A 21,552-nucleotide genomic window follows, 5' to 3' on the forward strand; every position below is an offset into this window, starting at 1 on the left:
GAACGTCTTCTTCAAACATTACAACAAAAAACTTCTGAAGACACTGAAAAGATAGCGAGAAGAACTAAACAAACAAAACAGATTTGAAGAGATCTTCCATCTGATATAGCTGCTGTTCGAGCCCGTCCTGTAAGTGAAGAAATACTTAAAGGTCTTAGTGAAATATAAAAAGATCTTCCACCTAAACCAAAATGAATAAAATAAATTACTGAACTAATTAAAAGATTTAGAGAATATGTTGTTCAAGAAATTGAAAATATTAAAGAGAAAGATTTACCTCGTGTTAGATTGGAAGCTATTTTTAAAATGACTGAATATTTATAAACAGATCAGGATACTGTGAGTAACGATAATTTGATCTGGTGGGTATATCTCATATATTATAACAAAAAACAAGCCAAATATAATGATTCAAAATATGAAAGTTTTGTATGCGAAATTAAAGGAAATTATAATGAGGAAACGACACAATCAAAACAACAACCACCCGAGCAGGAGCCTTCAGATCAAATTTCCTCCTCCGCAATATCAAATAGAAGAACAACAACTTTCTACACTGCATAAAAAGACATTGATGGAACTTGAAAAGTTTAGAGAACCACTTAGAAGTGCAAAAGTAGAAAGACCAACTTTACCACTATTTAAGAAAAAAGCGGAAACAACAAGTGAGGAGGAAGGAGCAACTGGAAGTGGTTTTTCTAATCAATAAAGTCGTCTCATTACTTGTCATAACATTATTCTTTCTGACGTAGATATATTAGAAATTCTGATTGGATGGAAACGACCAGGAAATAATTCGCCGGAAATCACTAATGAAATATCTGATATATGTCGAACTATATATAATGGCTGTATTATGGATATCAATGTGTATCATTCTCTCATTGGTGAACTTGGTGATGATGATCACAGTGGTTAGATAAATAAGTAATAAATACAATGTTTATCCATCATGCTCAACGTGGACCAATCATGGTTAGAGTAGTAGATTCGCGATTACCAAGTTACAGCGCGATTAATGGAGATGGACTCGGTGATGTTGTTCATGGTTTATGTAGAAGGGTACCCCCAAAAGCAATACCGATTATAAAACAATTAGAGATGAAGGGTATTGAGGTTTTCGTGATAAAGGTATTGCCGCTATTGGCAATCTTGCCGGTAAAGCGTTATCGACAATCAAGGATAGACTAGCACGATTAATTAGACGAAAACCACAACCAGTAAAATTACCTAGCACTGAAGTTATCCATAAAAATGCCAGTAAAATAATACATAAAGCTGCAAATGAGAAATTAGCAAGATGTGCTGTTAACGAAGTTGTTCCTGCAAGGAAATACAATTATGCCGGTAAATTCAAATTTGATTTCAGGAAGTGGTCTTCGTTTTTAGATGATACCAATTACAATAAGATATTTAGGCGTATGTCCGATCCAGCGTTCCATATGGATTCGCCAATTCTTAAAGATGAATCCGTACGCAGTTTTATTCTTATGATGTAAGTTCAACAAATCAGCGTGGTCGAATAGAATTACAATTTCAAGATACAAGCTGAGCATTTATTGAAGAAGACGGTGAAGTTATTAAAACAGATATTACTGTGTACTATGCTGATTACAACATCGGTTTTGTCAACAATGGTGTTATGGCGTTATTTGACAGAGCTACGTATATTATTGACAAAAACATATTCAAACGATTCAGAAAGACGTTGATGTTGCTTCGACGATAATAGGTTAGCAAGATATTCAGATGATCATACAATGATGTTTGCGAATGATGATTATAATGATCCTGATTATAATCAATTTATAATAGCACGACCAAGAAACTTCGCTAGAAGCGCGCCGAATGATGTAGAAACTATGAGAATTTACCTTAACCCGGATCTTAATGTAGGATTTGCAAAACTTCGATTTGCGTTGTAGGGTCATCGTGGACGATTTTCATGCTCGAGTCTACTGTCTTACATCTTTAGATTTTGCAGAAATGTTAGAAAAGTTATCTTCGGGGCTAAACATAAAGTTGTACTTGTTCGAAATTGTGATGATAATGATGCTATCTGGCTAGCGCCAGGCGATGCTGGTAAAGTAATACTGACAAAACTTTCACTGCCATTAATTACTTCATCAATTGCTGAAGAACAAAAAGTACTTTCTTTTATGGACTAAAGAGGTAAATCTTTGTCATTATGGTTGACAACGGCCACCGAAAGTTTTCGGAGCAATATTGCTGGTTTATTTATATGGCATAGAGCATCACAGCAGATTGTTTCTGCAGCACGATATATTTGTATTACTTTTCAGAATTCTGAGCAATTAAATACACAGAATCAGTCGTTTTATAATTGACGATCTTATTGAGTTTTTTTTAGGACAAATGAACATCAAGAACCAGCTGAATATATATTATTCAATTTCGGAAAAATTCATGTAGCACGTGCATATCATCGTTTGACGACATTCATGGGGCGTGAACAAACTATAGATAACGGTTGCAAACATCATATATAGATTTTATATATCGGAATCCGGTCTATTACTTCTCTTTGGAAAATCTTTATTTAAGCAGACGTGACATACATATACTGGTATTTGCTACAGAGCAGTCGCTGTTAATCTCATGTACACATCAAGGTGTTAGTGGAAAAATGAGAGTTGTTGACACACCAGTAGACAAAATGAAATTAAATCACTCATCATATTATACAAATATTGTAAAATCACGTTGATGTCACTCTGACTCCCTGTCAAGTGAAACAATTACAATTAAAACTTGCTATTAAATCCGAAACAAAAATATAACTAAAAAGGATCAAATTTATGGTGTTGGTCGAAACAAATTATCATTAACCAAGACACGTCTTAAACACTTTAATAAGGCTTTAGAATCAAAAACCGGAGTTCAACTTCATCTTTCTCGTAGCGCTATTAAATATATGGCTAAAGATGGTGGAATATTTCCACATTTTGCAGCTGCAATTGGTATTCTAAGCAGTACTGCCGGAAAGGTTGGAAGTATGTTTTTGATAAAATAACAGGCAAAAGATATAAAAAAGGGAAGGGGTCTAATATCACCAGGAACCGTTCATCGGTATGGAAATGGTGTGAGACTATCATGAACACTTCGCTAATTTTGCCTCTGTTAAATATTGATTTACTCGATGCTGCCTTTAGCGGTGTTTGTATGCGTGACCAATTACCAAAACATCGAAACAATTTTGAAACAGGTATTATTAATATCGATAATAGTTTTGGTCCAGGAACTCACTGGGTTGCATACGTAATTGATCCACGTGGATTTGTTTATTTTGAATCGTATGGATGGGCACAACCACCTGAACTTTTTAAAGTATACAAAAATAATAAAGATTATTCCAGTCTGCAATTCAACATTACCAACACAAACAATAACCGATTCGTCAATAGGTATACGTGAGGCAATTTCTGTACTCATTGATATTTCTTAATCAACATTAATACCTCATAAAGAAGTAAACGATTATAAAAGTAACCGCGTCGTTTTAAACTGATCGTAAAATATAATGGTTGACATTTACGGAAGATCTTCTCTTTGAGGTACCACTAAGTCAAGAAAAAGGATGATATTGATTTGTCAAATTACGCAACTAAAGATGAACTTGCCGATATATGATCCTCTATGAAGTCGATCGATAAGAGGGAGTTATGTTTCAGGATAAGCACGGTGTTCTAAAGACTAGTAACATTAATTGGAATGACATAGTTCGTAGAGTTATTCCTGCTACAGTGGATAACATTCCGGTATTTACTAATGACGGGTAAAATTGGATACTCAAGTAACTAAAGATGAAATCGCAACTGTTACAAATGAAATTATAAAAATTGTTGCTAATCGTTTAGAATAAACCGTTGATACATTGACGCGCGAACTCAGTATGAAGGGAAATTAAATAGTTGTTTTAAGAGATCCAACATCTGAGGAAGATGCTGCAACAACAAATATGTAGACGTTGGCTATGATAGAGTATATAATAAATTATATACGCTACGTGCTGTGTATGACGTTCACGTACATATGTTTTTAAGTACACGTAGAAATTTTCAAAAACTTATGATGATTTCTTTGGCACCCCGTTGACTGCTGACGTAAAACTCGGCGATATTAAAACGGCTATATCAGAAATTAAAACGATTAGAAAAAAATAAACTAGAAGATGTTATAAGTGGGATTCCTAAAAATTGAACTGAGTAAAATCCCTCATGGGCATTTTACCAACATATTATATAAAGTAGCGCCTGACCAAGCATTATGGTCACCAGTCAATAAATCAATTAAACATGGCGCTTTTGTTACCGGTATATACAGGTTCACGGTACTTGGTGTTGCAACATTTACAATATCTACCACGATTTCACAGCGTTATCCACTGACTGGATATCCTGGATCTATGATAGTTCTGTTTGATCAAAGCGACGAGGTATTATTTACAGTGGAACCTCAGGGAATATAACCACGTCTTTGTATATTTTTGTTGCCTCGAATTATATGCTAAATTCCCGCCTAATTAAAATACAATGAATGTTCCAATAAACATTTAACGCGATTCTGCAGCGCAATATTATAGATATAATCAAACACGTGAATCGCAAACAAAATGACAAAATATCTTTGACGAGAATATGGTAAATATAAATATCACAGAGGTGTAGCTAATGTTGATATAATTGTTTATTCAGCTTCTGCTTGTATTGCTGGAACCGGCGTGTTATTATCAACAAAATCAATGATGTCACCAGTATTTGTAACAATTTGTGTTTCAACTGCAACAGCGATTGCCGGTATTCTTGATATCATTGTTAAAAATGTATCATCGTGCACAAATGCAAACTTACATGATTATATAATAAAATGGCACACAGCGCCCTTAGCATACTCCAAATTATCCTCGTTATTAACAGCAAGTCTTAGTGATATCAGATTGTAAGTTGACGGAGATGAGCACAATCTACGAAGATGCAATGACCGTGATTGATTTAGAAAATTAGGTTTTAAATAATAATGTCAACTCCACTGACATCGCCAAGCGTGTTACTTCTACAAATCGTAACGGACACAACTCTGTCAAAAACTACGATGACATCAGTGAGTTCAACTAACCAAGACTATAGTGTTAACTTTCCAACTGCAATTCCAGTGAACGAAATAGCGCTTGCACAATTACGAGTATATTACATTTGGCCAAATATCAGATCAAAATCATTTGATGTATTGCAAGTGAATATTTCGCTTGTGTGTTTAAATAAAATAAACCAGATGGAACACCTAAATAGGAAGGTTGTTGCTATTCCTACAGAAAATTATCATATCGAACAAAAAGATGATCAATTTCAATACAGAATCAAATCTAAAATCGAAAAGGTTGCAAAACACTTCATGAACAAAGTTATCAGCTGCAACTGAAATATATTCTCCAGATTACATTGTAGATATTTATCAGTCATCAAATAGATCTGTTTTAGATTGGCCAGAACTTTCGCCAGGTATCATGGACCATCAGAACCAAAACGAGATGATTTTTCCACTAACGAAATTTATTTTATAACAACTCCAAAATATCGAAATATTTTCCGTGGAATGGAAGTAAGGGTTTGTATAATATGTATGCTTTTAGTGGCAAATACGATACTTGAACTTTTATAAAATGTATTCCGACCCCATTAATTTTGAAGTCAATCAATCGACACAATACAAAATCTGTTTTTGTCGTTATCACAACAATATATTGATGATATAAAACAACAGATCATTTAAACAATACATGTAAATCAATTATAATCATATTATAATCATGTTAATGACACTTTCATTAAGGAATTATTTAACCATGCTATTTTGTCCCCTCGCTCTAGAAAACCATTTATCAGTCATTATAAAATAACAAAAAGAATATGAAGGACCAGGTGATTTTACATTTGCAGTAATGAAATGTAATAAGGAGGATCTAAAAACAAAAATCAACGATAACTTTCTTGAAATTATTGTCATGGAGAAAAAAAAGAGCCACCAGCATCTCTTTTTAAACATGACAATGATCCATACGTAAGCGGGCGTTATTTTAAACCAGGAATCGTTAATATAACTTCAACTATTGCATTCAATCTTATATGCGTTGTAATTGATGGCAGCTCAGCAAGGATATATGTTTTATGCATTTACTCAGCAAGTACCTCCTGGATATTTGATTTTACAAGAACCTATTAATCATGTTTATCTACGTTGTCATAATCCGTTATTATCAGGAATACATTGAAACTTACTGACCAATCCGGACACTTAATTGACTTGCGCCAGATTTTCTTAATATAAATGTATACGTAAGAACCTAATGATAAGAAATTTTGACCAAAATTCAGAAGAAAAATATTTTTGAAGAAAAAATCATTATATAAATAGTGTCCTTAAATTGTTTGATCATAAATATATTTTACAATCAATCAAGAGGCTTAATATATAATGTTCAAACATGTTAGGGTTTTTGTACACGACAAAGACAAATACTTGAAAACGCAATCGAAACAATAATGGCACAGTCTCTAGTGAACACATAATAATTTGTATTAATATAGTTATTGATGAATACGGCAACGAAGATTTCTTGTTGACGCAGAACACTTAAATCAACTGTGGCGAGAACATATTTATATAATCACGTGTGATAGAGATCAGATTTTGAATTCTTCACAATCCTGTATTAAAATTGATCAGCTTAAAAAAAATTGTCTGATTCTGAATAAAAAGTAATTTCATTAACTTGAGTGATAAAAATATGTAAAATATATTATAACATAATTTTAGTTGTTACTAATATACAAAATGTATTATAACATAATACTTTTATTTAATGATTCTTGCTCAGATTTCAGATAAATCAGTCAAATTGTATACATTGATTGGATATGTGATACTAAAAAAATAACGGAAATCAATCAGATTTTATAATATGATTGGGTGAAAACCTGGGCAATTCTCTAAATAATTTATCGCTAAATCGTTACATTTTCCTTTTTCTGCTCAAAAAGCAATCAAACTAAAATATATTTCAGTAAAAGACCAATTACGTTTCACTGTTTCATAATAATGTTTACGATTTATCGATAAATCATTTAGAGAACCGGTTGGGTTTTCGCTCTTTAAAATTCTGCAACTTAACTGAATTGTTACTAACAAATCTACAAAAATCGCTGAAAAGCGATGAATTTTGAATAAATTTCACCAAATTCTCGGAAAACATCGTTTTCAGTTATCTTACGCGTCTATTCATTTTTTGTTTGTTTGATATTCGTTCGATAATTATTATCTAATGTTCTCAATTTCAAACGAAAGAGGGGCGCATTTTTAAACTTCCATATCATTCACTGTTGGTAAAGATTGTAACCTAATTTGATGAATGGTTTAAGTCAATCGATTTCGGCAGATAGTGTATATCGACCTTCAAAATTTACTATTTTGTAATGATTCAAAATCAGAAATATTTTTCTCTGGATTAATTTTAACTTTAACCCGATCGTGTTTAAATAATACAATTAGTATTTTCAAAATTCATTTTTTGTATTTTCTAAAATATATATTGAAAATAAAATGTATTAGGTCATCGTTGACCGTTTTTGAGGAGGACACAACCGCCATGTGAATTCCTAGATTGCCAGACGACATTCTAGCAAGCTCAGAAGGCAATATAGTTACAAATCACATCATCTGTTCATATAATCTTAATTCCAAGGACAGCACACTATATAATGTTTGGTTTGAGGATTGCACAAATAAATATAGATGCATATTTACAGCATTGTAAAAGCATATTCACAGCATTGTATAAGCATTTTGACAGCTTATATATTCAATCTTAATTTTAAGATGATACAACATATAATCTTAATTCTAAGGACGTTCGCCACATTGTTTCACATTCACCCACAATCCTTCGAGCTTGGGTTTTTGGACGCTATCTTATATAGAAAAATCGCGAAATATCGTCAGTTGTCAGTAACGGTTCTCGATCGCCAGACCTCGAGTATCAGGGATCTATGCATTAGCAATGAGCTAATGATACATTTTACAGATATACGTTTCAGAAACTATTATAAAGTTACCTATGCTGGATTGCTACAGTAAGGAGTAAAATTACAGCGTGGACCGTCTTCGATTAATCCATTGTAATAGTCAAATATGAACCTATGGTAAAGATATATTTTATTTCTCCTGATGCTGACTAAGAAATAACCAGTATTAGTGACATTACCGACTGGCATTTTTAGTCGACAGTTCACGATTACACCATCACGATATGCTTCGTAATAATGCTTGGATGCTTTACAAACGTGTTTTGCTACATATATATGATTATTTGTCTAAATCATTACTTTGAAAATCTAGATGGATTATCTTCAGCATTTTTTATAACCTTGTCACTGTCATTATATTTTTATCATAGTATATTTTGAGTTTTCTGTGTTTATTACTATAACATTGCACACACAACTGTGTGTTTCCTCTCACTCCAACCCCGCATTTCAAACTTGGATTTGGCCAGATACTTCCATCACGCACACTTTGCAAATGATGGCAGGCAAAATTCGGTTACGCACGATTCATTACGAGGTGTCAAAGAACCTATCAATAACCACTTGATTTAGTCCTTTGTTTGAATCAGAATATATATATATATATATATATATATATATATATATATATATATATATATATATATATCTATATATATATATGTGTGTGTGTGTGTATATATATATATTATATATATGTATATATATATGTATGTACGTATATATATATATATATATATATATATATATATATATATATATATATATATATATATATATATATATATATATATATATATATATATACATATATGTAATATTTAAATTTAAATAGTTGTCTTAATTATAATTGGTTGAATTTGAATGATTGTCTATGATTAAACCTTCCTAAGATAAATTTAATCTTCACTGATTATCCCCTGACATACCGATTAAAACTCTGGTTGATCCGAATAATTAAACATTAATTAGTAAAATTCATGACGTCAAGAAAGAATTTAGCAAAGATGGCACATTTCATGTGTGGTCAACATTCAAAATCATACGCAATGACAAAGGTGTCGTTGCTACGATGAACGACAAACGAGAGGCAACCATCATTAATTATCTCGACATTAGAAAATATTTTTCTAAGAGTAAAGTTAGTTGTATTAGCAGAAACAAACAATAATACCTGGATTATCCGTGACAAAAATGATCATATTATTCATAATGACAAAATTGCCATACTGAGTAAAAACTCCAAAACAGGAATGCTGACTGGTATTGATAAACCGTATTATGAACGAGCGTATCCTATAACAGCAGTAATATACGCGTTATATCCGATAAATGATAAACAATGTTACAATAATTTAAAACCATTACAATTTTCAATTTTAAATTGCGTAGTCGAAATAATAACGAAACATTTTACCGTTTCGACTCATGGAAACGGTCTAACGGATAAAAGACGTAAACTAATAAAAGAGTGCAAAGAAATAGTCAATGATTCCGGAGAGTCTGTTAGGGATGTTGCTGAACTAGGAAAGAAACTAAAATATCCAATAAAGTACAAATGATAACCGGATAGATTTTATACGAAGAAAAATATAAATCAAAAGGTGCTTCGATTGAAATTATTGACCATAATGCGCATGCGTGGATTAATTCATTAACACTATTTCCACGAAATCGAACAGTTAAATATTATAATGATGATATATTCGATTTTATTATCGAAATAAGTAAAAACGATCCTGTATCAGCATGATTATTTCAAAGTTCTGATGATGGAAACTATGATCAGTTTGTATGACCTAATGGCGTTATTTATCGCACAGAATCTCTCCACGAAGAAATTAAACCTCTTGTGATAAAATATACCAATGATGTTGAACAATTACTCAGTAATTGTTTTACAATTCCGTCACTTGCGGCTGATTGTGCTAGAGAGAATTATTCGTGAACAACAACTCGGTTTCCTTTTCTCAATGATATAATATCGAGTTGTGTCGAATACGGACACGGTGGATTATGGAATAGTAAATACGATCATAAAGATGTTATCTCAATTGATACGGTTGCATATTATCCTGGAGGTTTTCTTGGTATGAGAGAGTGTTCTAAGTATTTTGAGCGATTTTGTCATCCCACTCACGAAATGACCAGAGTGTCGACACACGGACAATTGCCAGAGTTTCACTTGACTGGATTCGCTTGTATCGAGTCATTTAAGTTTGCCGAAGGTCTTCATCCAATTTGTTATGTGTGGGTTGGCATACATTTTTAAGAAACAAATGTGGGTACCAACAGTATTATTACGGTATATGTTCGATGTAAGGCTACTGAAAAATTCTGACAGTAGATGAAGCCATTATATTATATCTTCCGCAGAAAGAAGTTTGTTTACCACGACAAAAACTATTGTGATGATGAAAATCCTGATATACTCGATTACCAAAAGAAAACCGCAAAAGTTCTCGGCAGAAAAATAATCGGTAAATATATCCAGGCAGGATCACATGATCATAAGTGACATTGTACAAGATATATTATAGACGATGCTATGTTAGATTTTATAATTGTTGATACAACGAAAAAAAATACATTGATAAGTCGAAGTAATGCTTATTTATCGGACGGAACTAAATTAGGTACAAGTGTAGGTTATATTGATGGCGAGTCACCGCAGTTTACTCATGTAAGATCTTCAATGCTCGTGTACGATTCTATAAATCTATTATCGAGGATAAATAGAGTTTATACATTTGCTGTCAGAGTTGCGAAGGATTCGTTTTATATCAAAAAAAAGTATTCAGGACTGTTGAAACAATTCAATATCGGCACTTAAGCATCATCGGGCAAATGGTTAAAAAAAGGAAAAAAAAAAACTATACATGATTATAGCGAATCCGCCGACCTTGAAATCAGAGATTATTATTACAAAAATAATCAAATATCAAGATTGTCATTAGCACCATCGATGCAAGATCCTGTAGCTAGACATAAAACAGGTTATCTCAATTGCCCCGGCGGTACTGGTGAAACAACTCGTGTGACTGACATATTTCGGAATTTTGATATGATCGTTTTAACCCCCTCACACACACTTGAAAGAGAAATGAGGCATCGAAATATTAAATCATGCACTTATAACAAAGTCTTTCGATGGAAAGGATATAAATGGTCTCCATGTCAAAATGGGCGAAAAATACATTCCAAAGTTTATCGTTTTGGATGAAATATGTACAGTGTCGTTAGAAATATTTATAAAAATATTTATTGATTGGCTGTTGACAAAAACTACAGCTGTAATGATGTGATGCGATCATGGTCAACCGCTGACTTTTGTTGGATTGTCTCAACATAAATGGGTGAGGAATTTAGTTAATTATTATGATGATCATAGAGCACTTGATCCATAATAAAAGAGTTTAAAATAGTAATCAAACTACAACCGAATGAAGATCAGTGTGAAATAATGCGTGAAATAATTTCAGAAACTCCTTTGAGGAACCTTTGGAATTTATGGAGACCTAATGATTTGATAGTGGCAAGTAGAAAGAAATTTTGTGATACACTTCAACAAAAAGTATTTATGCTACATAAATAAAATGTTTCAGATCTAACCGTACCATTATGTTATCGACCAGTTGATACGCGACGGCAGAATATCGACGTTGATATACCAGGATCGTCTGGAAAAGCAAATATTGTATTAAATTATATTGTTATAATTCCGGTCAATGTTGTTGAGGTTGTGCTAAAAATGGACAAATCTCCGTGGACGCTAGGATACGCGATGACGATTCATTCATCTCTGTAGTTAAGTATTTCTGATTCTCGAGTTTGGATCGTAGATGATCGTATCGAATGGTCAAATTTAGTTTTTAGCGCAGTGTCAAGAGTTAGAAAAATATCTCAGATGCGAAGAATTGTTATGGACTTCCGAAAAACCAATGGTAATAGCGATGTCAATGAAAATGATATAATAAGAAAAAAATTGCTATTTATAAACAATGTGAAAAACAAAATTAACGCGACTTTGATCTTGATGCTGAATTTATAATGACGCTGAAACAACAACATAATAATCATTGTGCGAGCTGTAATACAGTAATGTTGTGGAACAATATTATTAATGATCCAAGATAATTTGACGTTGACAGAAATAATAATAAGTTTGGTCACACACACGAAAATGTGATGCTGACCTGTCTCGAATGTAATCGACGCCGAGGTTCTAGTTTACAAAAATGAATGCAGTGGTAACTGTGTGTCTTCATGAATTACTTTTAATTGTTCACGTACAAATGCACGTTGAGGAGCAGTTGAATCTGATCTGAAGATTGCAGGTCTACCCGTGGATCTTACCACGCTAGATAATTGGATGTGACGTTACACTCCAAATAGGATCCGTCGCTCTTTTTTTTACCGCCTTCAAGTTCACCGGGTTCATATAAATACCTGACATAAATTTTACCTAATACTGGTTGTTTTGAAAATTCATGTCGTTATATTGGTATACGTTTTTTTGGTAATTGCATTAATCGGTTTCATAGAAGTTGAACGAGCAATTTCATCATTAACGCAGCTGTCACGCTTGGTACTCTTGCAACTCATTCACTAGATATCGTATCTTAAATTATGTCCTATGCATATTGATATCCAAATAACCACTCAGCAAGTGTTCGATTAAATCGTTGAACAATTGCCTGATCACGATGAACTGCGATATGTCCTCGTCTGATTTCAACATTATGGATTTTCATCAGAGATGATACTACACCATGATATTCTTTACCAGGATCAACCTGTAATAGTTGTGGCCATCGCATGGGTCTTCGTTGATAAATTCGCTCAAAAGCAGATACAACTTGAGCAGCTGTTTTAGTTGATAGTGGCTCTGCTTCTTTATGCCTACTAACAACGTAAACAACAATCAACGCGTATTTGCATGTTAATTGACGTCCACAAATTTTGATGGTGACGTTTGTTAAAAATTAAATATCAGCCTGATGAACGTCATTAGGAGTGCTGACGTCAAACTGTGCATGCTGCTTCGTTTTAGGTGATGATATATACATTTGCCATCTTGCCTGTCGTGCTAACTATTTTTTTCAGCTCAGAACGTGCAACCTTTTGATGCATCAGCGACTTTACTAATTGCTGCTCTACCTTTGCAATATCCTCTCGGGCTATAATAAATCGATTCCACTATTTCAATAATTGGTTGATTATTTATCGGCTCCGAACAATAATTTACCATTCATCGCAGATTTTGCTACCAATCTAGCTATTTTTTCTTTGAAAGATAAATATTGTATGGTATTTAATGCACGAATTAATTCCACATCTGCAATATGTCCTTTTTGCAGATCTTTACTTTTATAAGCTACATCATGAGTGTGCCATGCTTTATCAGTATGATTTATAGGATACTCTCCAGGTCTTGGTTGATCTTGCTTATCTAGTCGGATATCAAGTCGGGTACCAGAACAACAATGATTATACCCAGGAAGAAATATGTTTTCCTCCTGGATATTTAGCCCATGGAGTTCCTGGAAATTTTGACATTAATATACCAATATCACCACCATCCATATGCTGAATTTTAAATAAAAACGAAAAACACAATTCTGTGACATATTGAACATTTTCCACCATATGATATTCTTCTATTTTTTGTTGCAAACGTTGTTAAATGAGTGGTTGGACTTTTAACTCTACAACGTAAGCAATATATGTTCATGCATATTTATAATATGAATGTAATTGATTTCGAAGCTACACGTAAGGAAGAGCCAGTAACACATATTTCAGCACTGCGGAATTATATCAGAATGATCATAATGGGTCCATCTGGGTCCGGTAATACGCAATTACTGCTTAATTTGATAATGAGATGGTGAAAGTGGGACAAGTAATATTTAGTTGCACCATCAGTTGATGATCAGAGATGTTACAATGTACTTAAAGATTTTAATGAATATGCAAGAAGGTTGAATGAAGATGGTGACAACTTTAGAAGTTTTATAACTGATACGGATGAAACAAATTGCGTATATGAAGTAGATGGATTTATTACTAAGTTCGATTATACGACGACGCAATGTCGGATAAACAAACCAATCCAGCAATGATATTTCCTCGAGGTAGGCATAAATTTACTGATGTGATTTATGTTACCCAGATATACTAACAAATATATAAAGTGATCAGAGATAACTGTACTATTTTAGTTGTGTTTTATGGAGTTGATATACCTGCGCTGGGAAATAGTCACTAGACTTGGTGTAGCGGATATATATACCTTTTTAAGTTCAAAAACTTCTTTTCAAAAGCACAATCTACTCCACATGGATTTATAACAATACATTTGCACGATCCTAGAACAAGATGTCGTGTAGGACATGATACAATATTTGGTTGATCTAATTATAGCAGCAGAGTGGGCGCGACCTCAATAAGAACGTCAAGTGGGTAAACAAAATCACACATACAAATTAAGAAAAACACAAATTTCGACAAAAAAGTAACAAAAAGACTAATCAAATTAGAGAAACTCTCGGTAAAAGTAGAGTTGTTTTCAGCACAACAAATCATATCTGTGGTAGTGTGGGAACCATATATATATTGCCATACGTCACTTAGCTGAGTGCGCATACATATATGCATGACACAGGACATTGACATCTAAGGAGGTCCAATCTAGCCCAATCGTTAATTGTGTGCTACCAATAACAGGGATATAATACATGTAATAATCCATCAGATCACTGCTCTGCAGCATTGTAAAAGAATATCAGTAAAAGAAAAATTACAATTACAACAATATTTTGTCCCAGGAAAGCTGTTGTTAGCACTCTGCGTTGATGTAAACAATATGGTGACTGTTAATCATTGATACAGTCTCTCAGCTGTCTCAAGGCCAGTTTTCATTGATTATCGTACATATGTATGGGATAGTTCTAATTAGAATAAACTTTATTAGGGCTTTGGATGGAAGTGAATAGGTTAAATATACACGTGAAAGTGCTCTATAACTATCACGTTTCGACATGCACATGTTATGACACGACCATCCCATTACTTCGAGTTCCACTATATCATGCTTTAACTAGTAACCAAGTTTGTTCATTAACGTAACTTTTGTGTATAAAGCCTTTTCTTTTATTGGGGATACGTCGTATAAACAAGAGTTCGAACTATACAAGTTTATAAGGAACCAACTGTTAAGTTTTCGGGGGTGTCAGGTATTGACACCGTGGTATTTCATTTTTCTTTCCTTGCCTGCCTATTTGTGATAAAACAAACTTTGTTTTTCAAAAGACAAAGAAAACCCCAATACTCTTCATGTACTATAAAGCTTATTTAGCTCTGCTTCACGCTGACGCTCTCAACAATATGTTGAAAAGGAAATGGACGAGAGAGTGAGTTCATTTCGTTTTTAAACCCGTTTTTGATATCAATGTGCACGAGCCTAGGAGGGTGGCCTAAAATATGATCTCATCTTCTAATTATGACATCAGTGATATTTCCACAGGGCTGCGTGGTGAATTGTGTACGTTATGTAAAAAAAAAAAAAATCAAATTTAATGTCTTTCGGAATTCAAATGAGATGTTCTATATCTTTATAACGTAAACAAGTACTCACTTTACATCTTGAGAAAACGCAATACAAATATGCTCAGAGGTAAATGAAATTTTGTAAAACTATATCAATGCTACGATGCACCAACCGGATAAAATGTGAATATGTATTATTCACCATATATACGGTCGTTGTTGTTACTTATATCTACGTAAATTACTTAAATGTAGACAATGTAATGTAAGTGGTAATTGCTAAGATATACATATGTATGTATGTATGTATGTATGTATGTATGTATGTATGTATGTATGTATGTATGTATGTATGTATGTTTGCATGTAGGTAAAGTAATTTTTCAGCACGCGATATACTATGCTTGGCGGCCAGAATTAATGGTGAAGAACGAACCCGAGAACCACCGACTCACGAGAAGCTACTAGCAAGTTTTCTTACATAAACATATTGGCTGAATCCAAGACTCAAAGCCACGCAGACAGGGGTAACAGAGAGCGCTTTCGACCACCCGGCCACTCGGGACTCCATGTATGTATGTATGCATGTATGTATGTATGTATGTATGTGTGTGGGGGGGTGGGTGGGTAGGTGGGTGGGTGCGTGCGTGCGTGCGTGCGTGCGTGTATGTATGTATGTATGTATGTATGACACCGCCTCGGATGCGGGAGGTCGTGGGTTCGATCCCCGACAGAGTCAAACCAAAGACTTACAAAAATGGTACGAACAGCTGCCCCGCTTGGCTCTCAGCATTAGGAGGTTAGTGTTCGGAATGGTTGTTAGAATAATGTGTCTGGGCGGAACATCATGCTACATGTCTGCGGCATGATGCCCCAGTACAAGACATCACTATAAACTGCCACATTGCAGACATCGTAACGATATGACTGAAAAATTGTTAAAGCTACGTTAAAAATCTAAATCACATCACAACACATGTATGTATGTATGTATGTATGTATGTATGTATGTATGTATGTATGTAATGATGTATGTATGTATGTAGGGATGGATGGATGGACGGATGGATGGATGGATGTGGATGGAGGGATGGATGGGTGGATGGATGGAAGGATGATGGCTGTATGTATATATGTATGTGTGTGTGCTTTTGGTGTACTTGCAAGGACCTGATATTGGTTGCATTCCAACATCTCGAGGATGTGATTACATTGTCTGGACTTAAACAGCTTCCGAGGTGGTTGAGTATTATCATACGATATGAACCAAGTATTATTATACAAGTCTTCACAAATTCGGTAATGTGTGAGAGAGTTACACTCCGTCTTTATAGAACACAGTAGTTGCCGTCTTCTTCTGGTACCGGACTCGTGTGCAAACACTTGGTCGATCAATAGACGCGTCACTTATGATTGTCATTCAAACCTGACTTCTCTTCTCTGCAGTGTCGCTGTAAATGTCATATACCAATAAATACGACTCATACAGATTATTATAAGTATTAATAGTAATTTTCAAAACAAATACTTTTGTAACAATGGCAGCCCTAGTATGTCATCAAAAACTGCGATATTGTATGCCCTGTGCGAGTGATTTAGTGCGGTGCATGTGGCGCGTGAATTGTTGTGTACCTTATATTGAAAAATTTCCAGTTTAAAGCTTTTGTAAATGTTTCACTGTAATTATTATATCATCAGAGGTCAAAAATATATATATGTTTATCTAATGTCTTTTTTCAATGTCCCACTTCCTTTAGTAAATGGTCTGAGCTTATTTTATGTCATGCAGATAATACACAATTTAATAAAGTTAACCAGATCAGCCAGGAATATTTAAAACGATATTTGAACATACATACATGATTAAACCGACACGCATACTTATATGTTTCTAATTTGCTTCTACATACCTCATTTGATATACAAATTACATAGCGTAGATTGAGTAGAAGGTAATCATTCAGAAAAGTCGATATATTTTACTTTCAACTGTGTAGTTTTCAATCGGAGTGCTTATTTCATATTAAAAGGCGCATATTGCATTTGTTGGTAATTACTGAACCTCTGTAGAATCATTTCTCCACCTTAAAACTTTAAAACTGAAGAATCAATATATTCCATTGTTCTGGTTTTCTTTAAATTGTTAAGTTTCACAAGGCTACTGCAAAGCTCATTATCCAAGTTTTTTGGAGTTTGCGAAGGTTAATCTGCATATGCCACTAGTTTACCTTTCTATTGGATTTGTCATTGCATTTTGCAAACTGATCGATTTAAATATGATTAATGATATATTTGTACAATGGCAACATAACATGTGTTGCTTTGAACACTTTAGTATGATAGTTTGGGTCAAGATGACGGGTTTATATGTCAACGTTTCTCATGTTTCTGGTTTTGTGACATCAACGTTGAAAATAATGAATAAGGCTCGCAAAAAATATTTTACTGCCTTATGAAATTCGCTACACTCCAAGATTTTATTTTTAATGTTCAGGATAAAGAATATGGGTTAATTTACATATATCTGTTCTTTAAAATGTGTAATTAGTTAGCATTTGCAACAAAAAAAAAACAACAACAAAAAAAACAAACGATCGATTTATATCAGATAGTTAGACGTTTCTTGTGTGTTCATGCAAAGAAGGAGATTATTTTTTTGTTGTGGCCTGTAAAACATTATGGTCTTCACAAGAAATTGAGGTGGCCCAGTTTGATTTAACTTTAGTTAGCTTTACAATTTATGTTTGGAATATCCGATTCCTATATGATAATTCTGTGTTATATGTGATACTTTATGGACTTGCACATTTTCATCTAAAGAGCTATGTAAATTATTAATGTATTATGTATAAGTTATTATATTTATACTACCGCGTTAATTTTTGCATATTTTCTATGTTGCTTCGCTTCAGGATATATTACGCAAATTTGTTATATTCTTATTTGTGACTTATAAGATTTATATTAGCAATATCTAAATTTGCATTTTTAAGAAACGTTTGGCAGCTTAGGATTCTTATTGGACACGGTTAGGCTCACTTCTGAACTTGTGTATTGTTTTGTAGTTATTGTGCATATAGTGTAATCTGTGTAGCTTACCGTTTATAACGTTATTACCCATTATCATATCTTCCCATCTCATGCATATTACATGGTGTTAGAAGTATTTTAAGCTGACCAGAGTGACCAGGGTGACCGGAATGATCAAAGTTATCGGAGTGATCGGAGTCGACGGGGTACTAGCTGCAGAGCTAACAATATAAGTTGACCATAGCAGTTGTGAAGCTAAAATATAGCAGACGTATAACTTAATAAATAGTGTCGCTGGTTGAGAGCAGGTAATTGGACGTTGATGACCGATACTTGTCGACAGTGATTGCTTGATGAACCAGCCTGGAATATTCAGTCCTTGACTGACCAATGTGACTGGTAGTCACGTGTGTTGGTTACGGTGTGTATTTCTTCATAGATGTAATCCTTTAGCCGCGGGCTCCTATTTGGGACTTGCAATGCCCAGTGTGTTTATGGGACGGTACATATATTTTGTACAGTTGTCCCTTTGTTTTCATCATTTTCACTATTTGATTGAATGCATTTTAACAATATGAAATAATAGGTTTATTAACACATCATTCCTTTTTTGTGAGATCATTGTGAATCATTCACTCCTTGTTATTGTACTGTGTAAGGTCGTTTTTTTTTGTTGTTTCTTCATTTTTTAGTTCCTGTGGATTAGGTTAACTGATCCAATATTTGAATAGTATACGCACTTATTGATCATACTTCGTTTCTCATTCAAGTCATTTGTTATTAAACATTGTATGTTTTCACCGTCAAATGTGTTCTGTTGTAAATTCGAAATTCCACCCGGTTATCCTGTTACATGCGTCTCCTCAAATTTTGTTATCTAGATTGTTTCTAGCACTACCGTGTATAATTGATAATAGGCATAACACATTTTTCCACTATTTATCCTCTATTGAACCTTTTAAGTTCCTATCAAGGTCCTTATTCACTATTTCGATGAGGCAAATCATTCTCTGACTAAAACAATCAGCTACTAAACATTTGATTGTAATGCGAGAGACAGCGAACACATTCATTAGTTAACACTCTTAGAATAATGTAATGCTTTCTAAAGCAATTTTGATTTTACTAATAATTAATCAGTTTTCTTATAATATTATCATTATTCTCCCTACATTCTATTTTTGTTTACTTATGAAACAAAAGATCTCCCCAAATGAAAATTACGATAAGAATAAGAAAAGATTTATGGATGGAGAAGTAAGGTGCTGGTCTCACATTACCAGAACACTTGAGTTTTCTACGTACTATTGATGTTACTCTATTGGAGCATATATTATGATAGTAGCATGGGGAGTAGTAGACTTGTTTTAAGTACAACGAATCATAACTGTGCTAGTGTGCGAGCCGTATATTCATGGCCAAACGTCACAAACCTGTGTTCGCATACATATATGCACTTCATAGGACAAAGACGTCTAAGGATGTCCAATCTAGCCCAATCGTTAATTGTGTCCTAATAATAACAGGGATATAGTACATGTAATAATCCATCAGATCCCGGCTCTGCAGCATAGTAAAAGAAGATCAGTGAAAGAAATATTACAAATACAACAATCTACCTTTCCCAGGAAAGCTGTTGCCAACACTCTGCGTTGATGAACACAATATGATGACTGTTAATTATTGATACAGACTCTCATCTGTCTCACAACCATTTTTCGCTGATTATCGTATATTTGTATGGGATAGTCGTACTTATGATAACGTTCATTTAATGCTTTGTGTGGAATTATATAGATATATATAGAAGTGGGATGTGCTTTCAAGATTGAGAATTAATTTTCTTCAGGAATATACACGTTGATGTGAACGTGCTCTGACACTGCCACGTTTTGACATACACATATTATGACATGGCCATCCCATTACTTCGAGTTCCACTATATCATGCTTTAATTAGTAACCAAGTTTGTTTATTAACGACACTGTCACGTATAAAGCCATTTCTTTTATTGGGGGGCGGATACGTAGTATAATCAAAGAAATATCCATGTATGTATGTATGTATGTATGTATGCATGAATTAATGTAATCATGTATATATTTACGTATGTATGTATGTATGTATGTATGTAATCATGTATGTATGTACGCATGTAATCATGTATGTATATACGCATGCATGTATGTATATATGTATGTATGTATGTTTGCAAGTATGTATGTATGTATGTATGGTCGGATGGATGGATGGATACATGGTTGCATGGAAGGATGATGGCTGTATTTATGTATGTATGTTTGTGTGCTTTTGGTATAATTGCGAGGACCTGACATTGGTTGCATTCCACCATCTAGAGGACGTGATGACATTGTCTGGACTTACACAACTTCCGAACTGAGTATGATCATACGATATGAACCAAGTAATATTATATGTTTTCACAAATTCGGTAACGTGCGAAAAAGCTATACTCCGTTTTTATAGTACACAGTATTTGGGGTCTTCCTCTCGTACTGGACTCGTGTGTGCAAACACTTTGCCGATGATTAGACGCGTGACTTATGATAGTCATTCAATCCGAACTGCGCATCTTTGCAGTGCCAATATAAATTCCAAATACCGATAAATACGACTCATACAAATTATTTTAAGCATTGATAGTAATTTTGAAAACAAATAATTTAGCTAAAAGTGTTACCTAAAGATGCCATCATAATGTGCGATATGTTATGCCCTGTGCGAGTGATTTAGAGCGATGCGTTTGGCGCGTGATTTGGTATGTACCTTATATTGACCAGTTTCCATTTTAAAGCTTTCATACATGTTTCACTCTAATTATTTTATCATCATCGGTCAAAAATATAAATA

The sequence above is a fragment of the Sinohyriopsis cumingii genome, chromosome 14 (genome assembly GCF_028554795.1).
Source record: "Sinohyriopsis cumingii isolate HCF-2022 chromosome 14, ASM2855479v2, whole genome shotgun sequence".
Classification (NCBI taxonomy): Eukaryota; Metazoa; Mollusca; class Bivalvia; order Unionida; family Unionidae; genus Sinohyriopsis; species Sinohyriopsis cumingii.